This window comes from Euprymna scolopes, chromosome 29 (genome assembly GCF_053919585.1).
Source record: "Euprymna scolopes isolate OS-2025 chromosome 29, ASM5391958v1, whole genome shotgun sequence".
NCBI classification, from domain to species: Eukaryota; Metazoa; Mollusca; class Cephalopoda; order Sepiida; family Sepiolidae; genus Euprymna; species Euprymna scolopes.
The window spans coordinates 64,988,237-65,009,631 of NC_136510.1; the positions used below are offsets into that span (position 1 = coordinate 64,988,237).

Genomic DNA, 21,395 nt, shown 5'->3' on the forward strand with positions numbered 1-21,395 from the left:
CAAAAAACAAAAAAAAAAAAAAAACATGGTACTTGTACAGTTTAATCAAGACATTAAAAAATGAAAATATTGACAAAAGTTTAAATTGTACGTATCTGTTATGGAATGAAGTTCTCCGAAAACAAAAATTTCATTTAATTTCATCAAGTAGATTTTGTTTTACAGCGAAAAAACAATTTGTTATGATACCGAGCAAAAGGTTCGATTTTTAGGAAGAAAAGCTAGCATGAAAGATGGGGGGGAGTGTCGGCGCTTTAACTGGAGTTATCTCCCCGTGGCGGTTGTAAACTCCAAACAAAAATTAAGAAAACATCCAAGATGCCTGCCTTCAATGTGCTGTCGTAAAAACGCGTTTTTCCGCTGTAAAAAAAAAAAAAAAAAAAAAAAACCTACTCGATCAAATTTATTGAATTTTTTTCCGAGATTTTCAGTTCAGAACGGATATGTACAGTATAATTTTTTTCGGTATTTTCATTTTTTTAATGTCTTGATTAAACTGTACAAGTACCAAAATCATTAAAAAAAAACAACAAAAAAACAATCTTTCTCCTAAATGTGTTTGTCAAAAATACCATTATTAACCAATATTTTTTTCTTATATTTAAAACGGAAAAAAAAAAAAAAAAGTCTCCCATGGAACTGAACATTTCCCAAATTATATTTGCATATTATCTGAACTCAAAAACATGCAGCTTATTTTTTCTTAAGTATACATTACTTCTAGCTAAAGTTAATACAAAACCCTAAAGGTATCACTTCCTAACCAGCGTTTTAAACAAGTTAAAAAATAACCAGACTTTTTCAATTTGATAAAAGTTCCATTATAGCATATTTATTATGGGGTGGGAGTGGAGCTGGAACGGTTTAACATCCCAGCTCGACCTAGATAAAGACAAAGTATCCATGCATCAACATGGGAGGGGAGAATATCTTCAAGTACTATCCCAAGCCGGGAATGGATAAAGGACTTATACTAAGTAGATATTAATAAGTCATTCTCACCTTTTTTTTCATTATTTTATTTTAGTTTATTTATTTTATTTTATTTTATTTATTTATTTTTTTTAATGGAGAGTAGATAATGCATGTGGATGTGTTATCGGCAGCTCTAGTAACTCTCGCTTCTCCTTTTTTGTTCTTCAGTCCTCATTTCCAATGAGTGATTTTTCTGACAAAGGGTGAAGAAAAAGCTGTTTTCCAGGTTGGTAGTACTTTGTAAAGAGTAGCCTGAGATGTCGGAAAATTTCTATTTCTATGTCTATCCTTGTGGTCATGTCACTAGTAAGAGTGCTGGAGGTAAACGTTTCATCTGGGCTGACGTTACCCACTTGATAGTTAGGGACCCGAACCTTGGATTAACCACTAAGGAGGCTGTCCTATCAGCATGTGCAAAGTACAGGGGCTACTGTATTGTAATTTGGTGAATTGATTCTGGACCATACAGTAGTTTTTGGTAGGGCCTCTCGATGCCATACTAGTGGGTAATTGTTATGGCTTTACCTTATCATGTGCCACCAAAAAAAAAATAAATAAATTTCTTATCTTTTTCTCTCTTATTTTCTCACTCTGTCCTGCTCCAACCAAGTCTACCGATCTGCTCCACAAACCCCAAAATCTAAATCATGACAAATCTCAAAAAAAGAAACACGAATAAACCTAGAACCCCATCCACCAACGTAGACTCCTACTACCAGGTCTCCTTCTCCAACATCAGGGGTCTACGTTCCAACCTTCCAGAGGTTGAAACACAATTACAGGAGACGAAACCAGACATATTCTTTCGAAGTGAAACTGGCATAGGGCCAACCACTTCTCTAGACGAATTCATAATTAAAGGTTACTCCAACTTAACATCTAAATCTGACCCCCAAGATCGTCATGGGCATGGAATATGTGCCTACATCAAAGATGGCTTTCCATGTGGTAGGGATATCTCCAGAGAAGACCCTAATTTACCTTATATGCGCTTTCGGGTTGCACTAGCTTACACCACTGCATTTATATTTGCCCTCTATCGCTCCCACAACAGTGGAGTTACTATCTTTAAGAGCATATCTGAGAAAATTGACCTCATCCTTCGGCTAACATTCACATTTGCGGTGACTTCAATGTCCATAATGTGGAATGGCTGACCCACTCAAATAAAACCGATGATGAGGGGAGGTTTTGTCACGATTTTGCCATTGCCTATGACCTCACTCAGATTGTTCAAGAACACACCCGTGTTCCCAATACACCCAGTCAATATGCAAGCCTTCTAGACCTTTTCCTCACAACTTCCTCTGAGCTGTGTTCATGTTCCGTTCTATCTCCTCTGGGATCCTCTGACCACTCTGTTGTAGCAGTTAAGATAAAAATGAAATTTAATAAGTCTTCAGACGCACCTCTTCACCGTACTGTATATCAATACTCTATGGCTGACTGGGATAGCTTCCGTACATTCATATCTGACCTACCTCTGCATTCCATGTTTCAGCTTCAGATGTGCATTTGTACATTCCTATTCTGAACGATTGTATAAATTTTTCAATTTTTACTGTAATTACTTTTCTATGCTCCTGTTTATAAATTAATTTTTTTCAAAATTATTGTTCAATATTATATAACAAATATGTTACGGCAAAAGTTTCACATGCTTGCGAGCAAGGAAATTATTAAAATCTTGCATATAAAAATTATGCGAAACCTGTAATTTAAAGAAAAAAATAAGTAGAAATATTTTTTGCAATTATAATTTTTTGTATGAAAATGTTAAATAAACAATGCTTAATTCAATGGTAATATCGGTAGTTTGAGAAATTCATTTTTCTTCGAGTTATATCGAATTCATTAATACGGATTTAGAGGATTTTTTCGTAATGTTCCTGTAAAAATTATTTTATTTTATTTTTATTGTTACAAATTACAATGCTTTATTTATGTATATATATAAAAAAAAAGCAAAAATAAATTCTTGCGCATTTTATTTACTACTGAAAACCATAACTTTATTAAAATTATTTTTTGTTTAAACCAAATAATACATTTCCACTAAGATTTCAATAAAAACAATTAGTTCATTATATTCCGCGATCATTATTTGATAAATACTGAAAATCTTATTAAAATTGGTCCATTTTCTGATTTTTGGTGATTTATTTTTAAGTAAAGGGAGGGGTCAAAATAGGTATTATTTTACTTTAAGGCCCGTCTCACGTTCGTATAGAAGAAAATGTTTTTTTTGTAGATTCCAGTGTGCTGAAAAAGAATATGAAAACCGTTTCCGTCGGAAATTTACCGTTTGCATGGTATGAACCCCGGAATGTTGGAAGTACGCGCGAAATTAGCTGAAAAAGAAATAAAACAAGAAAAGGAAAGCACTCCAAGTTGGAGTGGGTGGGTTGGGGGGGGGGTAATTTATCTTTTTTTTTTTTTGTTTTTTTTTTTTACTTGGAACATAGAATTTTCAAATTTTCAAAAAGTAACGCACCGACATTTACCAATTAGAACACCATTTAACATTTTCCGAAGATTTTACTGTGTACATTGGGGGTGCGAGCGGGGGGGGGGGGGGCGATGTGATGTTGGAGTGCTTTCCTTTTCTTGTTTTATTTCTTTTTCAGCTAATTTTAAATTTTCCACCCAAAAAGTGCTATAATATATTTTTGAAAATGAGAAAATTCTATGTCCTGGAAAAAAAAATTCCCCCCCCCAACGTAGTTTGCTTGGTGAAGCCGTCGTTTATGCTACAGCGTGCATGCGCGTAGCATAAACGGAAGCTGCAAAATGGTGAAAAGTAGTTAGTGGGTTCAGGGGTAAATACCATGCAAACGGTAAATTTGCCCCAAGTTTGACTATCAGATTCGTTGTCAGCGACCTCAATTACCTATAAAAAAAAAACAAATTAGAGTGGTCGGTGTTCTGTAGTAGCGTATCTGGTTATTTACCATTATTTGTAGAAAGAATCAATAATTTCGAAAAATTAAAAAATTCTTTAATTGATATTCTTCCGCGTATATATTGGGGTGGGTGGGGGGGGGTTAATTTGCGCCGGAAGTTATATTTGTTTATAGCACCCACCCAGCCACCGGTTACACGCGCCAAGGATTAAGGAACATTTGCCAACAACGGAGATAATGTAAGTGTTTTGACATTTTTTATCATTCTGATTCCGACTTATCCCCCCCCCCAAAAAAAAAGTAATTTGTCCGCCACTCCGCCACTGAAGAAAAAGAATTGTTTTGAAAAAAAAAAAATGTCTTTCCGAGATTATTAATACTATTCCAACTTAACCCCCCCTCCAAAAAAAACAAAAAAAACTGATTTGTCCGCCACAAAAAAAGGGTCTTTCCGACATCCCCCTCCCCCGCAAAGTTGTTTTATTTTTCTTGTTTTTCATCTACTTTGAAATTTTCCGCCAAACATTACTATTGCTCTGTGAAAAGGCCGTCAGGTACGCGAGTGCGCGCGCGATTCCGCCATTGAAAAAGCTCGCTTATGTTTCCGCGCGCTCGCGCGTACTTCAAACATTCCTAGGTTCATACCATGCAAACGGTAAATTTCCGACGGAAACGGTTTTCATATTCTTTTTCAGCACACTGAAATCTACAAAAAAAATATTTTTTTTCTTTAAGAACGTGAGACGGGCCTTAAAGTAAAATTTTACCTCAAAATGTTTATACATTTTGAGCATCGGCATTCATTTTGCTCGTACCTAAAAAAAAAAAAAGTTATATTGTACGTATCCGTTTTGAATTGGAGATCTACAAACAAAATTTCACTTAATTTGATCGAGTAATTTGTTTGTTTTTTTTACAACGGAAAAACACGTTTTTATGACAGCACGTTGAAGGTAGACATCTTTGAATTTTTAAATTCTTGTTTGGATTTTTAGAACACGCTACGCACGGGGAGATAACTCAATTTAAAGCGTCGACACTCCCTCCTCCCCATCTTTAATACTAGCTTTTCTTCCTAAAAATCGAACCTTTTGCTCGATATCATAACAAATTGTTTTTTCGCTGTAAAAAAAAATAAAAAACTACTTGATGAAATTAAGTGAATTTTTTTTTTTTCGGAGAACTTCATTCCACAACAAATACGTACAATATAAACTTTCGATATTTTCATTTTTTTTTTTTTAAATGTCTTGATAAAACTGTACAAGTACCGAATAAAAAGTTATTTATGGCTTTAAAATTCATAATAAAGTTTTATGTACATCGAAAGTTTTGGAAGTCATTGGTTAAATTCGATTAAAAAAAATCGTAAACTGACAAACAAAACAAACGTCATAGTTACAAATAAAAATCGAAACAAAAAACTGAGTCTCGTGAACTACGGCCAGGTACGTACAATTAGTTGAGAATATTTTTGATGTTTCTTCACATAAGATTGCCCCGTAAATACGATAAATGAAATTCTAATTTTAGAAAATACACACTTATTATGGATATGTCTTAAAATAAGCAACGGTACCAACGTCTTTATTCTGGAACAATTGGATGTCACATTTTATGACGAAATTATTTGATTGGAACTTTTCTTGTCATCTTGTTGTCATTAACGAAATTGACAACAACAAAACAGTTTTTCATTATTAATAGAATACATTACTTATCGAAAGAAGTTTTACGAGATTTCGAACTTTGTTTTAAAATATTTCATTAAAAGAGTTAACAGTTCAAACTGCAAATAATCATGAGAGGGAAAATATTAAAGTTACTGATTTTATTTAAAAAAAAAAAAATGTTAAATTGTAAATTTTTAATCTGAAAAAAAAAAAATGTATTCAATTATAAAATCACAGCAAACCAGAAGAGTAAGCGGCTCAAAGTCAGCAGCAACCGGTGTTATGTCAAATTCGAATTTAGGTAAAAATGGCACCGGTAAAAATGGCACTGGTAAAAATGGCACCGGTAAAAATGGCACAAGTGAATAAATGGGTAAAAATGGCACCGGTAAAAATGGCACGTAATGGATTAATGTGAAAAATGACAAAACGAGAACATGCATGAATATCTCACAGTATATTAAAATGGGAAAACGTGCGAAAATTGTCGAATTAAAAAGGGTGCTAGACGACCGATTTAGTCTCAAATTTTACCCTCGTTTTGAGTTTTCCAAAAGTTAGGTCATGTACTGCGACGTCACCGGTGTTACAGAAAATAATGAGAAGTTTGTCAAATTTAAATAGATCCTAGATGCGAATCTCGTTTTTGAGATTTCCCAAAGTGCTATTACGTCACAGGTGTCAGAAATAACCTTTTTCATCTGTGTGGTAATTCATTCACCTCTTCTCCCCTATTATAAGTTGAACACTGGGCAGAAATAAATTAAAAAATCTCCCTTATTTACAAACAAGTTCCTTTTATTTTAATTAGTTACTTCTATTTATTTGTTTCTTTACAATATATTCGATTCGATGTCTATACTAATAAATGCCTTAAAAATAAGAATTATCGAACATTTATTACTATAGACAACAAAATGAAAAAGTAAAATATACAACAAATAAATGCTACCAAACGCAAGATATGCTAAAAGTAAAAATAAAATAAAAATAAGCAGTTTATATATTTTTCAAAAATACAAACAAAATAACTTAGGCATAAACAATTATAGCGAGGAACACTGAACAGTCCATTTGATGACGGCTTCTGATATTGAAATCAGAAATCAACATTATGTTATTCGTTCCTCGTAATTTATGTACACTTAGTGTTGTTTCTTTTTTATGGAACTCCTGCATTGCACCAAGTCGGCAATGGAGACGAGTTATCGACCCCTTTATGAAACTCAAATATAAAGAAGTTTCTTAATAAATATTTCATGTTTTTTAAATTACTACATTGATGAATTAAAATTATATTTTGATACATTTTATACAACCTTAATGTAAAAACCAAAAAAAAAAAAAAAAAAAAAATACTAAAAACAATCTATAAATGTTTTTAGCATATTTTTTTTTCAATTATGAATCACTCATTAAAAAGAAATATTAAAACTTTAAAATTATAGTTCGATACATTTTTATACTTTAAAATTAAGTACTCCTTGTGCGTTGAGTCTTATAGCTCACAGCCTAAATATTCAATGACCTCTCCCCTTGGTGCGGAAATAAACTTTTTTTTATTTTGTAAACAAACTAACGTATTGCACTTATGGATGTTTGATACCGAAAGAAATATGAACTTAAAAAAAAATAATGTTACTTTTATTTCATTAAATTGTTAGGTGAAAGTGAAAAATAGTTCGCCCCACCTCCATGTTAAGAATGGCTTTCTAAATAGTTATTATTTCAATGTTGTTTGTACTCTCGGGGTGTCAAACATGTATAAGTACCTATTTTACTGCTATTTATATTGGAATCAGTTTATAATTTTATGTCAGAAATATACTCAGTGACCGATTGACCCCAGAAATGTCCCCAGAACGGTTTCATACTCAACTGTGAGCATGAAACTGTGAGATGAATTGGTCATAAAACCTTTTCGCACGTATACGCGACAACACATGTTATCTTTCACTTTAGTTTATGTGTCTGTTGAATTTGTTAATAAGGCAATAAGACTATTTTTGGTAATTAACAACATTGATACAGTTTAGCTTTGAGAATTTTGTGTTACTGTTCCTATTCCAGCTTTGGACTACTATTCTCATCTTGAGTATTCCTATTTACTTGTTTCCCCAAGAGGGCAAAGTTAGATACAAGGTCGTTTTTTTATGTGGGCAATATCCAGCTCTCCTACAAGAGGAACTCTGGATCAGAACAAAAATTAAAATTGTCTCAGTCTGAAAGGATTTATTAATTCTTCATTGAACGGGGAGATAATAGGTGGAGTGTTGCATCAGAAGTGATACTACACTTAGTTAACGTATCAGTCGATGCAACCTCCAACAGAAATTCTGTGCAGATTCTCGAGTTCAACAGAAACATTCCAGAGTTCAATATTTATTCAATAACAGCAGTTTTGGATAAATAAGAAAAAATGGCAAAGCCCAACTTATCAACGATAAAATACATTAAATGATAAAATAAATTTAGAGTGCACCAAAATTAGTTTTTTCTTTTATCAAAGATAAAAGCCAGTCGAGGATAAGTGTCAACCAGGGAGCTTTTAATTACACTAAACAAAGTGCATCTTTTCTGGATCATTTTTATTTTGTTTTGTTTTAGGGGGAAAAAAACTTATCCCCGTGTGTGTTTTATCCTTGATAACTAGCGATTCATTATGAAAAAAGAACCCAAAAATACAACTACAACTTGTCCAGAAAAGATGCATTTTGTTTAGTGTAATTGAAAACTTCCACATTAACCCTTATCCTCGAGTGTGTTTTATCCTTGATAAGTTGCGATTCATTAGTCCTAAGTACCCCATTTTGAGGAGCTAGATAGTCACCAGATTAAAAACCGATATTGTGTCTAACTTTGCCCTCGCTGGGTGCAATTAAATAAGAACCTTTAGATAAACAATGCTTCTAAACTGAGGTAATTGTAATTTTTTGTTCCGATCGAAAATGCCCCTTTTTGGGGAGCTGGATATTCCCCAGATTTAAAACCAACCTTATGTCTAACTTTGCCCTAGCGGGGTGCAATTAAATAAGAACCTTTAGATAAACAATGCTTCTAAACTGAGGTAATTGTAATCTTTTGTTCCGATGAAAACTGCCCCTTTTGGGGGGGGGGGGCTGGATATTAAAAATCGACCTTGTGTCTAACTCTGCCCTCGTTGACGGCAAGAAAATAGGAACTTTTACAAAACCCAAAATGAGGTTAGAATTTGGGACCCCATAGCTTCAGTAGCACCTTTTGGTGCCATTTTTACCTAGTTATTCACTTGTGCCATTTTTACCGGTGCCATTTTTACCAGTGCCATTTCTACCGGTGCCATTTTTACCGAGCACCGTCAAATTCAAGTCCTGATATTAATGACTTCCTGCTTTGAGTCGCTTACTCTTCTGGTTTGACAATTTTGGGGGAAATGTGCATGGGAAAATAAAATGTTTTCTAAGTTTTTTCCATCACGTTTCCTTGCATTTTGCAAGAAAAAAAAATCAATCGTTTATTCCTAAAATGGTCGAAACAAACGTTATTCCATTCTAAAAGTTTACTTTATGAAGGACATTTTGAAATAGAACAAATAGTGAAACTGCATTTTTTTTTTTTTTATGAGACAGTTTTCTTTCAAATATAATCTTATTTATTTCTCTTTTGTTTGTAACAAGTCGCCACTTATCCAGGTCAAAAGCTATGCAAGAATAAGGGTTACTGAGCTGGATGTATAGGTTAAGGGTGTGAGTCGGTATTCACCAATTAATAATCGGGATCTATCAATTTTAAGACAAAGGTTGCGGGTGGAGGAATCTCTAGAAGTTGAAAGTAGAAGAGTGTCCATGGGACCGTTAAAAATAAATTTAACGTAATTTCTAATTTGCAAAAGGTTCCCACCAAACCACATCCTCATACATATAAAATTAAAAATCTGAATAACTTTGGAAAAACAGTGACACTTGACAAAATAATCGAGATCGCTGTATTGAAATAAAATAACATTTATTTATATGTTCAAGAAACATTAATTCAAACCGTTCCAACGTTAAGTTTTTGCAACAAGTGTTCATTAAGAAGGCTTAGCTAAATGAGTGTCTCGTGAAAATGGTTTATAAAGTTTATAATTACTGATTTTTTTGAACAAATTGAGTAGTTATGGTAGTCTTGGAGATGTCTTCGGGGTCAACAGGGATTTGATTGTATGTGCGCACGAGGTCGATTTTGGAAAAAATTAATTTTTTGTTGAGCGAATTAGAAAAATCGTGCAAGTGAGGAATTGGGTAATTATCCGGTAGTGTTCAGTTGTTAAGTGTCCCATAATTCCCCACAAGGGCGCCAGTCACCCGATGTCTTCTTAAGGACCGTGTAGAGGGGTGATGACCAGTTGCTTTAAGATGGACAAATCATGCCTAGGTCTAGCATGTGTTGAAACTCTTGCTTAGCTGCCTTTAAGCGGTAGGGTCGGAGTCTGCATAGGCACACGCTCATGGGTGGATCTTGCATCTGTATATGATGCGTGACATCATGTTTGACAGCATTGTTCATGTAGACAGGTTGTGTAACATTTGGAAAACGTCAAAGTATTTTAGTTTATGTCTTCTGTGTTTTTTTAAATGACTGGGCTTATTTTTGCTGATTTGCTGAGTTTTGCTTACACTGATAATCCACTATTGTTATCCAATATTCTCCCACTTTTGACAATCAACGAGTATACCCAAAACGGTATAGTAAATCTGCTTCAAATATCGGAAAAGGGAGCTTTGGTACCATGAAAATCCATTGAAATGTGCGTTTAAAGCTAGGTCCATTGTCATCAATTTGCGACCATAAGTTGGAATGGGGGAGTGGTCCACAGCTTGTAATAGAAATGGTGTTTGCGTTCATCGTTTCTTTATCAGCTTGCTCGGGATAACACTTACTTCTGCTCCTGTATCAACAAGAAAATGTATGCCTGAATTCCTGTCAGTGACGTAGAAAGTGCGATATGTATGACGATGTTAGTCAGGGGTGTCGCCTGCATTTACCACCTGCCGTGTCATTTTCTGACGATGTTTGTGTGAATGCACAGGGCTGTCATCATCTAACAGCTTTTTCTCTGTAACATGGATGAAAATAGTATAATCGCATATCATCGCTGTTGACTTGACGAGAGTATCTGTTCTCAGAGCATCATCGACAATGGTCATCCTGTTGCAGACAGTATGGCCTGTGCTGCTTCATGGTTAGATTCTGCATCTAGTTGCTTAACTCCTGTATGCGTTTAGTTTGCTTTTCAAGCATCTCCCTGACGTCAGCGGAGTCTTTGTTGACTCTAGGTGCAGTGAGGAAGATGGACGGGGCTGCAGTCTAGTTAACTGAGGAAACTGACACTGTGACTTCCATAATTTTGTCGACAAGGTCAGTCCAACCTTTGATTGGTGTAATCTCCTGAGTAGACGTGAGTTTCATTTGGACTCTGGATGGCAATCTATTGACAAATAGCTGTTTCAAAATGTCCTGTTAAAGTGAGTTCTTGCTTAGTAATTGCTTCATCCTTCTCAAAAGTTAAGATTTCTTCCTATCATCCAGGTCCCCTTTTCATGACCTGGTGTAGGCGTTTTTGTTGTGAAACCGATGTTCGTTTAATCAATTCAGGCTTAAAGGTTTCGTACATAACCAATCCAGGTGGGGTCATGATTAAATTAACCAATCCAGGTGGGGTCATGATTCAGTCAGTACTTCATATAATAGGGAGGCAGGAGTTGAACCAATGCAAGTGTAATCGAATTCGATGACATTGTGTTGTTTTCCATTTTTGGTGCACAAGTGTTCTGCTCCACTGCTATTATTCAGTAATTCACGTTCACAGTTCGTATACTACAGAAGTCATAATTTACTGAATTTCAGCGTCGTTATTTATTCAGTAACGTTTATTCAAAATGAGTGATACTTGTCATGCCCGAGTTCTTCATCAGTTTCTGGATTCACATGTGGATTTGAAAAGAAATTGCACACAGGCTGGAAATGTGCGATCATATTTCATAGGAGTGTCTATCAGATTCCGAACTCATGTAAGGGTCACCACTTATAGGTTAAGGGTGTGAGTCAGTGTTCACCAATTCATAATCGGGATCTATCAATTTTTAAAACAGATGTTGCAGGTGCAGGAATCTCTAGAAGTCGAAAGTAGTACGGGACCGTTAAAGGTAAATTTAATGTAATCTCCAAATTAAACACAAATAAAATAAAAAATGTGAATAACTTTGGAAAAACAACGACACTTGACAAAGAAATCGAGATCGCTGTATTGAAATAACAGCATTTATTTACATGTTTAAGAAACAATAATTCAAATTGTTCAAACATTAAAGCTTTTGCAACGAATGTTCATTAGGTAGGATTAACTAAATAAGTGTTTTATGAAAAGGGCATGCAGTTTATAATTACTGATTTTTATGAACAAAGGGACACACGTGGTTATTTTTTTGAAGGGAAAAGAAAGTCATTAAACCATGTAAGCATCATGCATGTGTGTGTGTGTGTGTGTTCATCACATAAAAAACAGTAGTTCAAAATAGCATTGTTAAAAAGTCGAAATAATTCTCTTCACTGTGGTAATTTTCCATGGTGATAATTAGGATTCATTTACTTGGCATGCAAATTCAAGGCAGGGAATTTTAACACCTTTAGCTCCAGTCTCGGAGAAAACTAGAAGAAACTGGAATAAAACTAAAATGAACTGATTAGATTTTCGCAGGCAAAACCTTATATACAGGCGTTTTAGAATATTCCAGTCTGTTTGTTGTATTACTGTGCATGGAGTGCAATGTAGTTCTTTTATCGAATTACAAAGTTGTAATCCTGCGCATTCTGATATCCGTGGGCATTGAAATGAAAACGTCTCTGCCAAAGATTTGTTCCGGCTGTATGTAGTGGTCACTATAAATGGATTTCCTATTGAATGAATACAAGGGTTATAACAGGATTGAAAATGAGTGAAAACAAATATTAGGGCAATTTATAACTGGTATTTATTGACCTTTGGTTTGAAGACAACAATTTTGTAGTTTGCTGGGAAACAATTCCATGATAATGTGTTCCTAGATGAGAAGTTTGTGAAAAGAAACTGTTTTGCAAGAATTTCCTTTAATTTGCACACCTATTTTTTGAAGATGGAAGACTTTTAGAAGAGAATAAAATTGGTTTATTTGAAGAAATATGAGTTGAAATGAAATATTTTAGAATGGTCCATTGTGACATCTGTCAAAATTAGACCTCTATTATTTAACAACATAATATATTAGAAAAGTAGATTACTTTAAATTAATTTCGAATGTAGATAATTCAATTTCTTAAAATAATTTACATCATAAAAATATAATCTCGTATTAAATTATTATTTTTGGACAATTCAGTAAATGAAAAATCATTTAAATTATTATTTTTATTTTAAAAAAATTTTTACATTAAAGAAAAATATCTTATAGAATTAGCCTTTTCTTAAATAATTATTTTCATTTATTGGCATGCTTATGAAATGAAAAATCACCTGAAAAAGTTTGCGGTTAGTTTGCTCATTTTCTTTCCATGATTAAAAAAGAAAATTGTGTTTTATTTACAATAGACAATTTTGTTTTTGTGCTTCTTTTGTATTGTTGGTACACAATTTTTGATTTCTCGGTCAATACTTTACAGACTATTTTGACATTCATTTGGTCTATCAAGATATCATAGACTGTTCAACGTAAAAAATCATCCCCGAAATCAATAGTGATAACATTGGTAGGTTGTGTTTATGGGAATTGAGAATGTCCAACCGTTGGAAAAATTATCTCCCTTAGAGAGAACTGGTCTCCTGTAGAGTTATCTATCTTAAAAAGAAATTTTTTTTTTTTTTTAGCTAAAGTTATCTCTTTATGGGAGACAAAGAGCAAAAGGGCTAATTTCAGTGTGGACACAAGATTTTCTGTGGTACTCTCATGCCATCACAAGATTGAGAATGAAAATAAAACTTTGTTCATTAGCTCTTCTAAATTCCTTCAAACAAAACATGGCTTTCAACATTTAATATCAAAACTCCAGCCAAGTAAATGTAAGTTTTTTACTCAATGTCTTAGGGTTGTTATAGGGTTCCCTGAGTTCCATTGAACTCCAGCAAGCACCAAGAAATCAAGACTCTGATCATGTGAGATCTAATAACAACAGCGAGGGTGTTGACATTGACTAGAGATCAAAGCCATCATGCGGTCACAGCTGTGAACCCACCCAGTAATATGTCTGACATTCCTACCAGGATCAGCTCGAGGGCCAGTGTGAACTGTTACAGATACAGCCTCAAGGGTCATATAGTGAGAGACTGCTGGACATTTGGAACTCATTGCTACCTATGCAGAAAAGTTGGACACTAGGTCAAGAACTGTTTATATAACAAACCGAACAAGGAGACGAGGCATCAGATCAGCCTATTCCCCCACAAGGATGTAAATGCAGTACTCTCAGAAACTACCATCTATATTAATGAATTACTGTGTTCAGCATTAATCAACACAGAATGCTCACACACACTAGTAGATGCAAATCTGTCGATCCTGGATAACAGGAAAGGTGGATGATTGGAAGTCCCGTGCATGCTGTGGCAGAGGTGTGATCACCATTTCCGCAAACGAAAGAAACTATGTCAGGATCAACATGCTAGTAGTGCATGATAAACCACTGGGATTTGATCTGTTGTCTGGGATTGATGCGATAAAAGCATTGGGAGATATCACCGTTGCATCTAGTTCAGATCGGTGATAAGAAAGTTCCCACGTGTGCAGTTATCGCCATCAGTTAACCTGACTTCACTGCTACATTTGACCACTGGGGACTGGTGTGGACTGCGGCATGGAAATGGGCAGATTGCATCGGAAGAACTTTGCAATGGAGTTCCTGAATATCGAGTGACTGCAGAAATCCTATCACATTATGATCAGGGCTTTGAGTGGATGGACAAGAGTTGATTCGTGCCATACCCGGAAGAAAGACTTGAATCTCACAACTATGGTTATTCTGTATATAAGTGCTATCATGGTTCAAGACAGTAGTATAAAACGACATTTATTTTGTTCCATGGCAGCGAGATTATTTCGTGTATGTGAGGTTGCTTTCAGTTGGGAAGAGGACGAAAAGAAAAGTATGACGACTAATTGGGGAAGAACAAGTCGAGTGGTGGAAAAGAATAAGCAAACGTTTCATCGCAGGAAAAACGTGAAAACAACTTCAGCATCATTTCTCAACTTGCAAGAATTTATGTGACTAAACTAGGGATTAATTCCCCCCCCCCAAAAAAAAATCACTCTGTTACAAGAAAAAAAGACTATAGACAATCTTTCAGCTTTCCAATATGAATGTTATATTTATTGTTAAAGCAATAGTGAAACTAATTATGTATTACCAATAATACAGAATGAATATTAGCGACCCATATCCATAGGAAAATAAATTGTATTTAGGCCAATAATTTATTTATTCTCAAAATTCAAAGTTCATCTTTGAGAGGATCTTTATCCAAATACAACACACTTGAAGAAGCCCCCCCCCCCCCGCATCAATGAAAACCTTGAGATGAGAGCTGGATCTGGAGCACACAGGCTTCATGGAGTTCGTAGCAAAACATCTGAGCACCATTTAATTCTAACGATCAGCTGGACTGAGTAGTCGACCTCGTTATTGAGTTTTTGACTTTCATAGTCTTCTTGAGCCATGGTGATGAATAGTTTGCTTTTGTGACTCTGGAATGAGGATTAACAAAAATCCTTGTTCAGCACTTTCTTCTTAGTTATCACTTAGACGCCATTATAGTGGTTGGATCTTGCTATATTTTCATTTTTTGCTTATGCTTCTTGACTAATTTTTGTCATGTAGACAGAACACCTAATAAAATCATTTTCAATCTAAGATTTCTTGTTTCAATAAATGAAATGAGGATGTGTATTTCTTGTGCCATCAAGTATTAAAGATAACAGGAGAGTTTCATATATGACGACGATGAAACAAAGCTGGACAATTTTCATGAGGCAGAAATGGAAGCATATGCTTCAGATAAAGTCCACAATTCTGAAGAAGTCTCACTTCTGCAAAGGAGTACTCGACAAAACAACCACCACCAGGATGTTGCTTATGTGATCATGAGGTCAGGGAGGGGTGTAATAACTAGGGCTATGACAACAGCATATTCTTTTTATTGTTTCGACTCTTGAGTATATATCCGACACAATTAGACACAGTTAATCAACTGAGAACCACATTTATATAACAGCATATAAGATATCAACGGATACACACTCGAGAATCAAAACAATGAAAAGAATATGCTGTTGTCATAGTCCTAGTAATAATGGTGTGGAGAACCACAGCAATAAGCATCCATGTTCGGCATTTTATTTATAGTTATTTGCATACATCCATTTCTCTCACCAACATCTATATTGCTTGCCTGGACCAGAAGAGAAAAGCATATTACCAAATCAAAAAAACAAAACCATCCAAACTAAAATATGTTAACTTTTATTGACAATGGACAAGGAATATAAGCCACAATAAATAGTCCAGTGTTGATTGGTCACATATTTGAGGTTAGTAGAAAATCTGAGAAAGAATAATATATGGTTTATTAAGTGATGATTGTGGGTCTAAAAGTCGAGTACAAAAGGGAGATAACAGTTCCCAACTTCATCTGTTAACAAAAAAGGAAGATAACAGTATAGAGTTTTTCTGTATAGTTGCCAGTGCATGACTTGTCTGTTTTGAGCAATTTGATGTTTGGTGCAAATATTCCAACAGGGAGTATTTCTACACCCCGGATCTTGACTGATATGTTACAAAATAACATCAGTACACTGCCCATTCACTGAATGAAAATAGTTTGTTATTGTTACAAGATCACTCTCTTCCGATATTTTGGTGTTTTCCAGTTCCCAATAATCTTAAGCTCTCAAACCTAATGTAGTTATCTGTTGAACTTTATTGCTATTAAATACTGAAATGAATATCAAGAAAGTATCAAATTTATCCCAAACAGCATGTATGAAGTTAATTTTCAAAATTTTGAAATTCCTACACTTAATTCTAGACTCAGTGGTGAAAAATAATGCTGAAATCCATTTAAAAAGCATCTTTTGGCAATGAAACAAAATTTGAAATCAGCTCAAAAAATAAGTAGTTTGTTGAATTTTTCTTCAAAAATACATCTTGTCATCAGTTTTGGTGAAAATGGCACCCAAATTTATAACATACTTATCTGTGTCATGAGGTTCATTTAATTTACATTTTAATAACCAAATAAACTTTTAAAAGCTAAAATATTTTTTCCTTTCATTCTGGTAAATTTGAAAATCAAATTAATTCTAATTAAAAAGAAAAAAAAAGAAAATTGTAAATGCAGTCATGTTTCAATTCTTTATTTTTTGTCTCTTGATGTTTTTGAACATCAAGAGACAAAACGTAATATTTTGTTTGCACAATAAAATTATGTTGCAAAAAACATTTAGTTGTTGTGAAAAAAACTAATATTTTTATCAGTCAAATTTCTCCTTTGTTCATTTTTATTTCATGAATGAATTTTATCTGTTTTTTAACTGGAACAATTTTCTTTTCAAGGCTAAAGTCACTTTCATTTGATGAGACCATAAAAACAACTTTGTCTTTTACCACATCAGCAATTTTCCCATGGAAATAAAAGTTGCATTAAAAGAGAAACGCTCAAAATCAGTTTGAAGAGAAAATCAAAAAGGTGAGAAGGAATACTTTTATTTGTTTTATAAAAATGAAAATTAAAAATTTTTCCTCAATCGATAACAAAGAATATAAAAATACAAAGTCAATTAGTTTTTGTTTTTTTTCAAATGTATTAGCAGATTGCCCATTGTGCTTGGTCATAAAATACTCTTAAATTTAAATATGATATTTTTATTCATGCAGATTTCATATTTTTTTATTATAGAGCCATTCTATATTGATTATTATATTGTACCCAATATATAAGTAGTGATTTCAAAAGTAAAAAAATTATTACTTGGTGCCATTAGCTAGAATTGAAACCAAAACATGTACAAGTAGCTCTCCAGCCTTATTTGTTGCTCTCTGAGCCACGTCCATACACATATAAAAAGTTAATAATAATGTTGTTTAATCTATAAATGTATATTGGCGTATGTGTAGAAGAGCACTTTAAGTCGATTCACACCTGCCAAGTTCCAATTTTTTCAATTTTGACTCTTTAACTGCTATTTTTTACTAGCTGAATCGAATTTGTTCCACAGGTTCGAATATATATCAAGTTTCAAGTTTGTAAACCAGAAATTGACAGAGGAGTTTGATAGAGACCGTTCTTCACACAGACATAATCACTTTTATAATATATACTAACATTTTATTTAGAGTAGTAAATATTACTATTTATTACTAATCATTATTACTATATATTACTGTATATTTATCTCTCTCTCTCTCTCTCTCTCTCTCTCTCTCTCTATATATATATATATATATATATATATATATATATATATATATATATATTGTTTGCTTATTACTGTATATATTATATATTAGACCATGTGAACTCTATCTGTCCAACTACACAGATCACCATGGAAAAAGAACATAACAAATTATCATTCCTAGATGTGCTGATAACCCACACTGGTCAGGGTTTTATGTCATCTGTATATCGAAAGCCAACTTTCACTGGACAGTACCTAAACTTCGACTCCCACCATCCATATAATGTAAAGAAAAGAATTGTCTGTTGCCTACAACACAAGCAAAAACAATATGTAGTAACAGCAATGCATATCAAGACGAGATGGACAGTTTGAAAGAAACCGTTCACCGAAACAACTATCCAGAGAGCATAACATCAGCTCCAAGAAATCTGGACCAGACACAAAAGGACACCACTCAGAAACTCACCACAGTTTGTATACCATATATGAAGGGCTTGTCTAAAAAACTTCAATGAATATGTAACCCATATGACATCAGGACAATATTCAGAAGCGATTTAACTCTCCGGAAGCAGCTTGTGAGAGTCAAGCCCACTACAGACACCATAATGTCTAAGAATTGTGTGTATGATCTCCCATATGAATGTGAAAAGCTGTACAAAGGTGAGATATGCCGTCCACTAAAAGTATGATTAGAAGAACATCGAAAAGCTGTAATACATGGAGAGATTAAAAAATCGGGTATTAAATATCCATTTAATATCATAGACTCACTTACAATAAAAAATAAAATGCAACATTCAAAAACAACACCAGCAAATAACAATCAACTCAGACACATCTATATATCTATAAAAGTGAACGTGTCTGTCTGTCTGTCTGTGTGTCTGTCTGTCTGTCTGTGTACATTTCCCTACGCAATAACTCTGTCAATTTTTAGTCTATAGACTCGAAATTTGAAATACTGGGTACTGAGATTTGGGAAAATCGATGTGACGGGTGTCAGCCAGAAATTTGGCTGTTAAGGGGTCAAATTTCAACGATTTGACCTTTAAGAACTCTACCAAACTCCTCCGACAATTTTGGGTCTAGACACTTGAAATTTTAGATATAGGTTCCTTGAACATGGATCTAACTTAATAAAGTGATTTGAGCCCGAAACAATAAATTTTAAGGGGTCATAATAGGGGTCAAAGTTTTAAAAAATTAACCATTTTTTTTGTATTTTTGCTTTTTTTGCACAGCATACACCTCCAAACACCCGAGCAACGCCGGGCACCCCTGCTAGTCATTTATATATATAAAAAAATAGTTTTTATTTAACACAGTAGTTTGTTTTTTTTATTATTGCCTGGCCTGGTAATCCATTACAAAATTAGGAAGGTTGATATTCATCAATATGAATTTAAATACATGATTTTTTTTTATGAAAGCAGGCTTAGAAATGTTTTGATGTAAACAGCTACATATAAATTCATGTCTGGATAAAAGAGAAAGATTTAAAGAACATCATTCATTGCTATTTACGTAAACAGAAATCCCTTAGTAAGGTATTTATCCATTGGTGTAAATCACTTCAGCATGCAAATTTCCTGAGAAATAATTTCTACATCTCGTGATGGAGTTAGGAGGACAAATGTTTCCCAAGAAACTAATTTGATTTTCTCCACATACTGTATTTATAATAGTAATTGCGACACTCATGTCCTGTTTACATATGCGAAAAAACGAAAATTAGTCCCTCGTAGAATTCACATGACTTTGGGATGAAGTATGTAGTGAATATTCTGCCATCTGTGTGAGTGGGCGAACCAGTGTTCCTTTAGATTTAGTGTCTTTTTTAACACTGGAAATCATTTCGATGAAGTCATTTCTCTTTGAGTGCATCTAGTGAATTCGTTTGTGAAATACTGATTCGTTAGATTCTGATAGTTTGGCAAACACTATCCTGTTCATAGATTGAGAAAAACAACTTCACAATGTTCCACAGAGTTTTTATTACAAATGTACTATTCTGTGTATGCCAATTACTAGAGAAATTGATTCAGGTCCAAGTTTATTCTCAGTATAGTGTTTTTAAATGCTTTATATTTAAGGCCCTAAAATAACAAGAAATGTTTTCAATTGATCATTTTCTTGAGATTTAGCCAAACAATGAGAAATTCCAATAAAAATTTAAAACAAATCAAAAAGATTTATTAAATTTTATTCAAGTTTTGACTTGCATAATTATCAGCTGTTTGCAGTTTAAAGCAAATAAAATTTAGCTGTATTAAGATTTTTTTTAAGTTTGGACTTTTGTCAAATAATGAACTTCAGACCGATGAACCAAAGGATCATAGAAACGCTTATGAGGTTCTCATGATTCCAAGTATAAGTCATTTGTTGAAGGTGGGGAGTAATTTTATTAAATCAGAAAAAATCACTTAAAAAATCTCGTTTTATTTATGTGTTTTTTTGATTTTTTTGATTTTGCAAAAAATTGGAATTGGTCAAGTAAAGAAATATTTGAAATAAGTTATTTTGTCATCCAAAATGAAAACTGATAAAAAAGGAAAGCTCAGATTACAAATTGCCAGATATTGAAGTTTACAGGAACGCGATGGTTGAAATGTTTTGATCATAACAACAAAGATGTGAATGATAGCCCAAGTGTAAATATTGTCAATCATATTCAAATGTCTTGCAAAAATATAAGAAACAATATTAAAATATTATTATATATATATGCATATATATATATATATATATATATATATATATATATATATATATGTATATATACATGTGTATATATATATGTATATATACATGTGTATATATATATGTATATATATATGTATATACACATGTGTATATATATATATGTATATATACATGTGTATATATATATATGTATATATACATGTGTATATATATGTATATATACATGTGTATATATATATGTATATATACATGTGTATATATATATGTATATATACATGTGTATATATATGTGTATATATATGTATATATATATGTATATATATACATGTGTATATATATATGTATATATACATGTGTATATATATATGTATATATATGTATATATATGTATATATACATATATGTATATATATGTATATATACATATATGTATATATATGTATATATGTATATATATGTATATACATACATATATGTATATATATGTATATATATACATATATGTATATATATGTATATATATACATATATGTATATATATGTATATATATATACATATATGCATATATATTTGTATATATACATATATGCATATATATTTATATATATACATATATGTACATATATGTATATATATATACATATATGTACATAATTATGTATATATATACATATATATATATACATATATA

General features: G+C 33.0%; 1 protein-coding gene across 3 annotated transcripts in view; it reads left to right on the forward strand.

The window, feature by feature from the left end:
* The window catches only part of LOC145252675 (uncharacterized), an 83,938-nt gene that overhangs the window by 54,280 nt on the left and 8,263 nt on the right, over positions 1-21,395 (forward strand). For 2 of the 3 annotated variants that reach the window (XM_080112471.1, XM_080112469.1), the window contains one exon: positions 17,150-17,282. The gene's annotated coding sequence lies outside the window, so the exon portion shown is untranslated. Of the gene's footprint in view, positions 1-5,124; positions 5,327-17,149; positions 17,283-21,395 lie in introns of those variants that run through there. The other variant, XM_080112470.1, reaches the window with a different exon arrangement.